A 9,689-nucleotide genomic window follows, 5' to 3' on the forward strand; every position below is an offset into this window, starting at 1 on the left:
GCTAAAAACAAAGCTAAGAACTCTTTTTTTTTTTTTTTCCCCCCCACATAAAAGCCAGCACAGAATGGAAATAGCATTTTTCACCCAAACAGTTGCATTACTTTATGCATCAGAGCAGATAATTAGAGCCACAGGGTAAGGCAAAAACTTTGTTTACTATGCAAACTGCTTGCAGCTCCGATCACACCCAGAGAATGAGTGATTTGCACAATCATTAGGATTTTTCTCCGACAGATGCTTTGGAGAAAGTAATTTGAGAGATCCTAGAGAGATATATAAGCAATGAAATTGAAGTTTGTTCTTGCTAATTGCTTCTTGACAGCATAAGGATTTGTATACATGAGTCTCAAGTTTGGCCTCTAATTCTATGCATTGCTGCCAGTGCCTATAAGGAACAAAAAAATACAAATGTTCCAACGTTCACACTTTCCACTATGTTGATATGTCAAGAGCCCACATTTTATCCTGTGCTGTAAAGTTATACCCACGGAGCGTTTTTAATTAAACACAGTCACAAGAAATCCTGTGACTTTGTTCCCACTAAACCATGACACTGTACCACTGCTCTCATTGGCAAAAGGATATCAGCCAGGATATGATTCCCAAAAAGGTCTTAGGTGATGTCAGATTTCCTTCACAGCACACCTCATCACCACAGGTCTGCACTATGTTCTCTGAGATAGCCAGCATTTGAGAATCAGTACACTAGAAAGTTGTAGTAAAATAGAGCTTGTAATACATATAATTTCTTAATTTCTACTGCTGTCTTTGCAACCCTTGCTTGCCCTCAAAACTCACAGATACCCTGCATCTTTATAACAGTCACCTTAGAAGACTGCAGCTTTTCATGAAACAACAGTTCCCACCTACAGCTCTCTGTCTTGAATTTCAGAATGAGTTCAGAAGGGCTCTGATGCAAACTCCAGGGGCTAATTTTAAAGAGCAGACTTCCTCCATTGCCTCCTCGGTAGGGCTGGCAAACAAATTATCTTTGAATATTTGATTGCAACTTCCTACATTATTAAGAAATCCCCTAAATTAATAAAAAACAAAAAACAAAAAAAAAAACAAAAAAAAACCCTAGCACATGCATGCAAAACTGATCCAGCCACTAAATACTGGATTGCAACCTTAGCTCAGGTCATATGAAAAACAGAGACTTGCCACAAATCTGAGGGCCTCTTCAGACTGGACAGGCACAGGATAAAGCAAATATCTGGAAGATGGGGAGGACAAAGCCTTGGTACTTTCACACCAGCAAGTATGGCATTTTCAGTAAACTATCAAGTGTCACAAAGCGTGCTCACTAGGAAATTGCTTTGATTCAATAAAAAGGCTCCAGACAATCTTTCCCTAAAATTACACACCAGAATACAAGTACTGGGGGAAAAAAAAAAAACCCAACACCTAGAAATACAAGGTTTTGCTGATTGAAACAAACAAAGAAACTCAGAAATCAGAAATGCAGGTCTCAGTTCAGTGCAAAACCTAGGCAACCTATGCTCAAAGCCGGCACAAGGGAGAGGAGATCAAGCAGGACTCTGTGCTTTTCATGGTGGATAAAAGGAAGCAGAACCTACCAAGCTGTCCATTGCTCTGTGAAATGTTTGCAGTTGCAGGACATCCTTTCAAACTAAATGCCTTACATCCGCCAGGTTCCCCAAGATCTCTTCTGTCCTGATCCCTTTGTGCCCATCCTGTGCCAGTCAGCCAATCCACAATGTATTTCCTTATATTGTCTGAATAAAATGAACTGCAGTGGTAATCACTTTTTTTTTTTTTTTTTTTTTTTTTTTTTTTTTTAATTCAGTACAGCTCAGGCAGGGATGGGAGACAGAACACCAACCAAAAGAACAAAGAGCACAGCACAGAAATCGAGGGCACCTACAGAAAAGACAAATAGCCAACAGCCCTTCTGCGGCGATCCCAGGGACACAGAGCTCAGTACAGTCAGGTGTCAGATGTCAGTTCAATATCCCAGGAGATAAAGTCCTGTAGGTCTTCAAATGCTTTGCAGTTTGTCATTGGAATACAGTGTCTATCACATAAAGCAGTATATTGGTGAGGTCCCTTTAAGAATCAGCATTCAAATCAGCATTTTAAGTTGGGATCATTCAGAATTCTTACCATTTCTATTCTGTTCCATTGTTGGAAGCTGCGTGAATTCATGAAAAGTTACTCCATGAAATTCAAGTTGGGGAGAAAATGAAAGAAATTTGTTGTCATTATTTACAATCTGCTTTAGAGACACACCAAGCAGAAAGCAATTTCTCTCTGTTCATTAATAATGCTTGCTGACACTTGGCACATGATTATGACTAATTGCCACTATGAGGCATCAGGAAGAATTATTGGCACTCTTGCGTTTGACAACTTAAAAATAAAGAAAAAACAAAAAAAAACAAAAACCCAGCCAGACCTGTCTGAAGGTGTCAGATGCTTTTATGGGGGTAAAAAAGCAAGTTTTTCCTCCTTACAGCAGAAGCATTTTCAAAGTATACATTATATTGTCACCATCACACTTCTCACCACCTTCTCCAACTGTGCCATTATTACAATATTACTCATACCCTTATGTGGTATCCATAAAATGGTGACAGCTAAGAAAGCTCAAGTTAATTTATTCCAGTAAAAAGTATGAAGTACTTTTCCTTCCTCTAGGCATCTGCAAACTCATATAATAAAATCCTGAATTATGTTACCACAAAACAGCAGGGAGGAGATTGGAGAAAAGGGATTGATTGAAATTCTCACCTTCTGCATAGTGTCTTACCTGTTTCAAACTCCAGAATTACCCAGAATGCTTCTTCTAAGCTTTTCCTAGAATTTGTTCAGTTTCAGAAAGATTAGAGTCAAAATGAACAATAACAATTTCTTTTTTTCTTTAATTAAACCTATCTGCCTACACTCAGAAAGGAAGACAACCCTGAACCACTCATTTTGCTCACACCATGAGGTTCTGTCATACTGTGGCATAGTTGTGGTGCAGTGTGTGACAGACCTGGCACAAGCAGGGCAGGGGCAACAGAAACCATCTGGGAACACTGCAAGAGAACATGATGTCCTGAGGTTTCCACAGCAGCTGTGCTTTGCAGATATAAAAACATAACATGAGCCATTCTTGAGCACCGTTTAACAAAAAACATGAATGTGGATCTTGGATTTCTGAAGTAAAAGATTTAAAAACAGAAGTCAGTATTAAGATGCACAAGCTGCAGCAAGAAAATTCTGATAAGGCATAGGAAAATATTCACAGTGACAGCAATTAAGCACAGGAGCAGGCTGCTAGGGATGGCTGCAGGATGTCCTTGGAGATGCTCAAAACCAACCTGGACACGACCCCTACCAACCCAGCCTAATTGTAAAGCTAGTCCTGTGTTCAATGATATGATCCCAGAGCTCCCCTCCAAGCTATGTATCACGCAGGATTCAAATCCCGCTTACAGTACAAGGGTCAGGTGTCTGAGTCGTTCTTCCCACATCCTTGTCATCCAGGTGGGTGAAAAGTGCCTTAGCTCTTTAAGAATTTAGCCATGTACACAGATAGGATGGACACCGAAGGGGAAGGCTGTAAATTCTGCAGAGATGGAGCCTGCTGAGATCCTCTTAAAAAGAGCAAATGAAAAAGAAACAAAGCCATGACTGCTGCATGAAAACATCCAGCAGGAAATAGATAGGCAAATTGAGAGATTATGTTTGTGATGGGTAGGTAACAGAGCATCTCCTCTCCGCTGTGCAGATGACAGCTGCAGCCACAGCTAACATCCGGTGCAGGCGACTGCTTGCCAAGTATTGTGTGCCCAGGACACCACAGCATGTGTGGGGCTGGGGGTCTCTTTCACCAAACATTTTCCAACATACCCATCTCCCTGCCGGAGGGCTTCATCCTGATGAAAAAGAAGCATAACAGTGCAATTAGCTGCAATACTGAGGCATGGTACAAGACAAAGAAGAGATGAGAGTACCTGAGAGGTATGAAAAGAGTCCAAGAAATAAAATGAGGCACAAGACTGGACACTTAATCCATTGATATGTGCTGCTATGCCTTCTCCCGTTATGTCGCCCTTTGTGTTGGGAAATGGCTAACATTTCATAAAACAGAAGAAAAGCAGCTTCAGAAAGACACATGCTCTGTATAATGGAACAAACCAGCAGGGCAGGTCCCTCACTGCCATCAAGAAGGTGGCATCAGCATGAGCAGTGTGCCAGACGGAGGTGATGCTTTCGTCAGTTTTCATTTGGTCTATATTGCAGACAGAAATGGTATTTTCAACAAGACATCTAAAATAAAATCTTCAAGGTTAATCTTCAAGGTTTCTACTCCTTAGTGAGAAACCAATTTACTGAATAGAAACCCACAGACCAAATTACTGCAAAAATTGTTGAGAAGCAGATCAGAGGGAAATCATTTTAGGGAAACAAGAGACACAGACACACGAGGGCATTTATTGTGGTTTTGCCTTTTAAAGTGCAGCAGAGCTTTACATTGCATCTGATGCTGTAATTTGACATATAACATAGTCTAGAATGTAGTGGTGGAACACAGAAGACCTGGAAAGCTGTTAGCCCCAGTTTATTGCAAGGAAGCCATATAGCTTCTACGTACAGCTTTCCACACTAAATAAAGTCTCATAAAAATCAAGTAGAGAAATCCATTTCACTGCTGTTGAGAAAGGTGAAGCTTTTGCACTCAGACTTTATAAGCATAAATACATCTGCACAGTACAGAAAATTGATAAAGGTTTTCCCCCTGCTATGTACAGATTTAACTGCTTCAGGACTACGTAAACATGAGGTAGCTTTAAAGCAGGGATCTGTCTGGAACATTTTTAATGAAAAAAATTGGTTTCCCGCTTGGAAGGCTCCTAGGATTCCAGGCCATGCATTTCAATCCTTTCTGCAAGAAGCACCAGGCCTCCAGACACAAGTCAGGGACTAAAGACGCTCTTAACACAGCAAGATTTCAGACACGTGGCCCTCCTTGGGATTCCACCCCAATAGCTAACTGCAGCCTGCCATCAGCTGAGGATCACATAGAATCATAAAGGTTGGAACGACCACGAAGATCATCTAATCCAGCCATCTATCCATGCCTGTGACAGCACTAGACCATGTCTCTCAGTGCCATATTCAGCCTTTTCTTGCACACCTTCAAGGATGGCTACTCCACCACCTCCCTGGGCAGCTCCTCCAGTATCCAGCAACTCTTTTGGAGAAAAATTTTTTCCTAATACACTAGTCTCCCCTGACCTTTCCCACAGGGACGTGCACAAGAGTCGCACCCACATGTGAATATTGTTCTTATCACGGGTTTCTTTGTGAGCCTAGCTCGAACTTATCAGATCCATAAGGTAGGATCAATAGATTTTGGTGTTTATTTAATACAAGAAATCATTCTTAGTGCCTGAAGACACAGCTGCAGACCTGTCCATCAAATAAGAGCTTGGATTTTTCTATTGATCTGTTGCTACATTCCTACTCTATGCGACCACTGATGTATCCTGCAGGGAACAGAGTTCTGAGTGCCAATTAGCTCCGTGATTCAAATTGCCTGCCTTCAAGAAATATGACATGACATGACATGACTCAAGTGATGTTAAATGCAGGACCTCACAGCTTTTCTGTATAATTATTCTATTTTCAGCCCTTTGGATTCTGAAGTTGTAGTTCTGTGAATCAATTGACATCTGATAACTCTGCTAGAGATTATAATAGTGCAAAATCATTGCCTCAAGCCTCCTCCTTCAGAGATCATGAACTCACTCTGCAATAAACAGTATCAATTAATTAACTATGAATAAGTTTATCATAAAATCAGCTGAAGAAATATGTTCAGATGTATCCAAATTAACCTGCTCTGGGCTCCTGAGTGACTAACTCACAAGTCAGAGTCTGGTTTGGACTAATTTGAGCCAGCAACAGGTATTGCTCAGCCTCTTGCTTTTATTTCCATTATGCATCCATTTGCTTCATCCAAATTATCCAAATTCTGAGAGTTTATAATGAAAAACACACATCTTTTAGAAAGAATACAAATTAGAACAACCAAAGATTTACAATGGAAGAAGCTTTCCTAATTCTTAGTATGGCATGCTAAAGTATTATTTGGCTAATTAATTCCTGTTTGCCTTTCTTTTTTTTTTCCTCAATAAACATTGTGAAGGAAAACCTCAATCTGTGATTTTCAAGTATTTTCTTAATATTTACCATATCAGGTCATATATATTTAATCATGAAGTATACTTAGGTCTTGCTTATTGTGCATCATACCAGTATGTTAGCATTTTACTTTGTTTTTCAGCTGTTTTTATATTAGAATAACAATCTAGACACACACAGACCTCCTATCACCTCCCTAACACTTCATTCTATGCAACATCCTTAATCTCCACTGAAGTCTCCCTCACATTTTTCTATGTTCTTATTTGTTGAGCCAAGTTTCACAAAACAAGCTAAATATGTCATCCATTAAATTAAATCTTATTCAAAATTTCAGGAGGGTGAAAGCTACAGAATACACATTGCTTGTGGCACCACTGTACACCCTGATGTATTTCACTGAAAACAGCACAAATTACTAGCACAGAAAATACGTTTCAATCATCACAACAAAAAAGCCTGCTTTGACTCATTATTCTACCGTGTTATTTCAGACTATTAAGTAATGGTGTGCTTTGATGTTTTTGTATCCTCCATCCAGAAAACTTTTCATTGTCAAAACGGCAAGGTAGGAGCCTCATCCCAAATCCAAGGAGGTCATAGGAACTCTGAGACCAGACTTAAGCATATCCAAAAAGGAGGTGCTTTCTGAAAGGTGCATCCCTTTCATGGCTGCTATGCTTGCAATGCTATGTTTAGCCAGTTTTGCAGTAGGTGCACAGAGGTATCTAAGATAGAGAGCAGCCCCTTGGAAGTAGATGCTTGTTCAAAAGATATCTGAAGTACCTGGGGGGCCAGGTGAGAAACCTTAGCCACTTTTCTCACTTAGATCCTCCTTCTGCGATGTAAACAGTGAGGGAGATTGCTCTGTGTACCCTTCTCACCTGCACCACAGTGACCAAATACCAAGTCCTGATGCTGCATACTCCCCTCCCTGCAGCTGTTCTGGGTCGTGCTACAGTGTATTCTGTGTTTGTACCTCATCTATGTGGCCTCAGGACATGATTGTCAAGCTGACTAGCCTAGAGGAACAAGAATTCTTCTGGCTAAGTGGACACGCTCCCTCAGATAACAGATGTGCCTGATACTCCTTAGTGTCTGACTGCCAACCTGACATGAAAGTCAATGTGTTCCAGGACTCCACTTTTCTTCCACCTACTTCATGACTTCCCATCTTTTCTGTTGCGTCTTTTCCTCTTTCTTCTTTGAAGGCCCTGAAAGTGGCTGTATATCTGAACAAGAGTTATGCATTAGGGAATAAAAATCGCTTTAAAATATAAATTGTGACTGCATATTAGAATAGAGAGGAAAAAAAGAAATTAAATTCAACCATAAGTCAGGCAAAGCCATATTGATTATCTGCACTTATCTTTTCAAGAAAAGCCACTTTTGTATTTCATGTGATCATTTAAATCAAAATTAGCTCAAGGCATCCCAATCATAGCAGTTACGAGGAACTGCAGCTGCTGCAGGCTAGATCTCTGCTCTCACTTACAGGGATGAAATCACTGCCATAGAACTAGCCATAGATTCTCATGGATTTTAAAAGTCATCATCATATCTGAGAACATTTTGTCCAGCTAGTCAGTGTTCCGATGCTGGCTATTATAGGAAACAGAAACCCAAGTGCTATCTCTAGACTCACAGTAGCTTGAGCACTAAAACCAGCATGCAATTTTGGACAGAGAGGAAGGTTGAACATCTCTACAGCACAGAAAACAGGGATAGAGATTACCCCCAGAATGGGAGGGGCAATCCTGGGAGATTTGTTGCAGTGAAAAGCCTGCAATCCTGAAGGAGCTAACCAGGAGAAGGCCCCACAGCAGATCTACTAAGGGGTCTTGGTGGGACTGGCAGGCTGGAAGAACCGTCAGGCCCTGCAGCCAGGACTGCCAGAGGCAGGAACCTCAAGGCAGGAAGAACCCCAGCCTTGCCTCTCCAGTCCAGAGGAAGGGAAAGAAGAGTAGCAGATAGTTTTAGCTTCATTATAAAAATTGATACCCAAACAGTAACTGCGTCTACAAAAATATTTTGTTCAAACGGTCTGTACAGGTTTGATAGAAGTTAGGCATTCAGCACATGCAATCCCAAGTTCTCACTGATCTCCATCTCTTTAAAAAATTGTACCATCTTAGAATCACAGAATCATAGAATCACTACAGCTGGAAAAGATCTACAAGATCATCTAGTCCAACCGTTCACCTACCACCAGTATTTCCCCACCAAACCATGCCCCTCAGTACAATATCTAAACCTTCCGTGAACATCTCCAGGGACTGTGACACCACCTCCCTGGGCAGACTGTGCCACTGCATCACCACTCTTTCAGAGTGGAAATGTTTTCTAATGTCCAACCTGAATCTCCCCTGGTGCAATTTGAGGCCAAACCTTCTCTTCCGTCATTACTTACATGGGAGAAGAGGACAACTCCCACCTAGATACAACCTCCTTTCAGGCAGTTGTAGGGAGTGATAAGGTCTCCCTTGAGCCTCCTCTTCTACAGACTGAACAATCCTAGTTCCCTCATTTTGTTATACGTGATCTGTCAGAGTTCATGCATGAAAATGTGTAATACACGGTATTGGTGTAACAGAAATGGTAGTTTGTCAAGATCTGATTTCTACCAATTGATGTGCTATTGATTTTTCCTGTAAGATACTCAGGCAAGTTCTGAAGTCCAAATAGTTTAAATTACATGGTTTCTTGTCAGAGCAGTTCCATCTGTTTACACAGCTTCAGAGCTTGTCATCAGTATCAAAAACAAGCAGAACTTTGACCCTTTGTGCAGGTGGTGATGCCTACTCCAAGTGCAGGGCCCTGCTGGAAATTTTCTCTATCTCCGTGCTATTTTTACCACTTCTTGCACTGAGTGGCTTCTAAGAATGATCAGCTCTTTCAGGAAATTTTGTCTTTATGTTAGCATTGTATTTTCAAGACCCCCTCTGCTGGCAAACACATGACAAAAACACCATTTCCATTTTCTACTTGGTGATGTACAATTTTCTTCAACACTTTACTAAGATTTTTTCCAATTACATACAGCAGAGATCCATGAAGTAGAATATCCATTTAGCTTAATCAAGCTCTACTAAGCATACTACACTTATCTACATTTCATAGAATAAAATCAGATTAAGTAATGCTTAACTGAGTCAACAGCTGAATAAAATGTCATGAATCAGTACCAATTTGATACATTTTCCAGCTCAGTAGTTATTTATCATTTGTTACTATTAAAATGATAGTTAGGATGACAAACCTTAACCATTTCTCTGCTTCCAATCAGAGTTCCCTTGTGATGACCATTAGCAATTCACATGCAATACTGCCACCTCATGTGTTATCAGTTAACATTTGTGCAGCGTTCTGAGCATCCGGTTGGTTTACTAACCATCATGCCAGAAAGGGTAAACTCTCACTGACTTGGACAGGATCCCTGGGGTTTTGCTTCCTTTCTGCTAACAAGAGAAAGGGTTTGATTCAATCTCCTCTTGCAAAAGATTCTCTCATGGGTTGCGGAAACAGAAACG

At 40.7% G+C, this 9,689-nt stretch overlaps 1 long non-coding RNA gene across 2 annotated transcripts; it reads right to left on the reverse strand.

Annotated features, from left to right (window-relative positions):
- Positions 1 to 323: 323 nt before the first annotated feature.
- LOC122156903 lies at positions 324 to 9,470 on the reverse strand. Of its 2 annotated transcripts, XR_006167694.1 has the most exons (6): positions 9,419 to 9,470; positions 3,862 to 3,887; positions 2,774 to 2,820; positions 2,128 to 2,178; positions 1,889 to 2,038; positions 324 to 385 (listed from the first exon to the last, which is right to left on the reverse strand). It is a non-coding gene; the product is annotated as an uncharacterized LOC122156903 (long non-coding RNA). The 2 variants fall into 2 exon arrangements; XR_006167693.1 differs by having other exon boundaries at positions 2,128 to 2,820.
- Positions 9,471 to 9,689: the final 219 nt, after the last annotated feature.

The sequence above is a fragment of the Centrocercus urophasianus genome, unplaced genomic scaffold (assembly GCF_019232065.1).
Source record: "Centrocercus urophasianus isolate 14NV4802_14NV808 unplaced genomic scaffold, USGS_Curo_1.0 seq_13, whole genome shotgun sequence".
NCBI lineage: Eukaryota > Metazoa > Chordata > Aves > Galliformes > Phasianidae > Centrocercus > Centrocercus urophasianus.